This window comes from Canis lupus, chromosome 4, assembly GCF_048164855.1.
Source record: "Canis lupus baileyi chromosome 4, mCanLup2.hap1, whole genome shotgun sequence".
NCBI classification, from domain to species: Eukaryota; Metazoa; Chordata; class Mammalia; order Carnivora; family Canidae; genus Canis; species Canis lupus.
Genome location: NC_132841.1, coordinates 82,040,982 through 82,042,942, shown reverse-complemented (window position 1 = coordinate 82,042,942; position 1,961 = coordinate 82,040,982). Strand labels below are relative to the sequence as shown.

The following is a 1,961-nucleotide window of genomic DNA, read 5'->3' as shown; positions in this document are numbered from 1 at the left end:
TTATTTAGGCCCCCTGATGCTCTAATAGTTATCTTTTCTTTTTATTATTTTTTAAGGATTTCATTTATTTATTAATACAAGAGCAAGGCAAGGGGCAGAGGGTCAGGGAAGGAAAGAATCCTAAGCAAGCTCCACACTCAGTGTAGAGCCTGAGCAGGGCCCAGTCTCACAACCCTGAGATCATGACCTGAGCCAAAATCAAGAGTCAGACACTTAAGGATTAGCTGCCCAGGAGTCTCAGTTATCTTTTCAATCATGAATTTTAGACTATGAGAGTCTTAATTGATCATATGATGACTACTCCATTGACAGACATATTCATTATGTTCTCAAGTACAACATATACAAATCTCCAAGTAAACAGAATATACACTCTTAACAGAAAATAATATAAGTGACAAGATGTCAAATCTGTTTTATATAAGAAGTTGAGTCTTTACCTTGGCATCCTGTGAACATGTGGCCTGCCAAACCCAATCTCCATGTCTCCTTCGCTCTGTCTGCCCACAGGATGGTGTGCAAGCGGATCTACTCATTGAACAAGTACTTCCACAAATAAAAGTACGAGCATGTCATGTAATGCAGAGAACTTTCCAAACAAGTATCATCTGACGTCTAAAGAAGAGTGGAGGAGACTTGGAGTCCAACAGAGTCTAGGCTGGGTTCATTACATGACTCACAAGCCACAACTACATATGGTCTCTTTAGACCACCTCTTCCAAAGATCAACAAAAAAGGAGTAAATCTGGGGATCTAAATTCAATATTTTTCAGAAAGACTTAATGTATATGTGTGTATAAGGTGGTATTCAGTGAATACCTGAAAAATATATAAAAAATTTCACCCACACCTGTGCATGAGCTGTGTTGTTCACAGCAACAGAGCCCAGTTGAATGTAACTACAGGAGGTTATTGTAAAATGCTTAAGATAAAATTTCTTCTAGTCAGTTTTTCTCTTTGCATAAGTGCCTGTTTGCCTATTACTTTTGTTAAATAAAGTTTGTATGAAGTTTTTATTTAAAAACTGTTTTGTGTAACTGTAAACGTGTAAGATGCCTTCAAATAGTTGTTTGCCAAAAGTCATGCTTTAGCAGATTGTCATTATAAATATATATGTAATAAAACCTTTTTATTTCATATACATAATAAAACTGAATTCACCGCATTTGTTTAAAACAGAAGACCAATGAGAGAAAGACAAACATTATATGGTTTCATTCATTCGGGGAATATAAAAAATAGTGAAAGGGATTAAAGGGGAAAGGAGAGAAAATGAGTGGGAAATATCAGAGAGGCAGACAGAACATGAGGGACTCCTAACTCTGGGAAATGAACAATGGGTAGTGGAAGGGGAGGTGGGAAGGGGGATGGAGTGACTGGGTGATGGGTACTGAGGGGGGCACTTGACGGGATGAGCACTGGGTAGTCTACTATATGTTGGCAAATCAAACTCCAATAAAAAATATGAAAAAATAAATAAATAAAGCCAAAGACCTCTCAAAAATTTTAGTTGTCTTATTTATGAAGTTGGGGGCATGGAAATCCAACACCTAATATAAATTAATAAGAGTATATTGTCAAATACTGGGACTTAAAACTTTATACTAGCATTATTAGTCCGTTAATAAATCCAGACCCTGACAGAAATATAGAATAAAAGATTTGAGGGTGGTGTGTTCTAAACCACAGGGAATTGAGAATAAGGACTACAGTGTACTTCTTGGCAGAAACCATTAAAAAAAGTGAAATATTTATTTTTTATTATTTTTTAATTTATATTTTTGTATATTTTATTGGAGTTTGATTTGCCAACATATAGTATACTACCCAGTGCTCATCCCATCCCCCCACCCACCTCCGTTTCCACTACCCCTTGTTCATTTCCCAGAGTTAAGAGTCTCTCATGTTCCATCACCCTTACTGATATTTCCCCACGCATTTTCTCTCCTTTCCCCTTTAAT

At 36.5% G+C, this 1,961-nt stretch overlaps 1 pseudogene; it reads left to right on the top strand.

Annotated features, from left to right (window-relative positions):
• Positions 1 to 511: 511 nt before the first annotated feature.
• On the top strand, positions 512 to 757 carry LOC140631441 (cyclin-dependent kinases regulatory subunit 2 pseudogene; annotated as a pseudogene).
• The last annotated feature ends 1,204 nt before the right edge of the window (positions 758 to 1,961 follow it).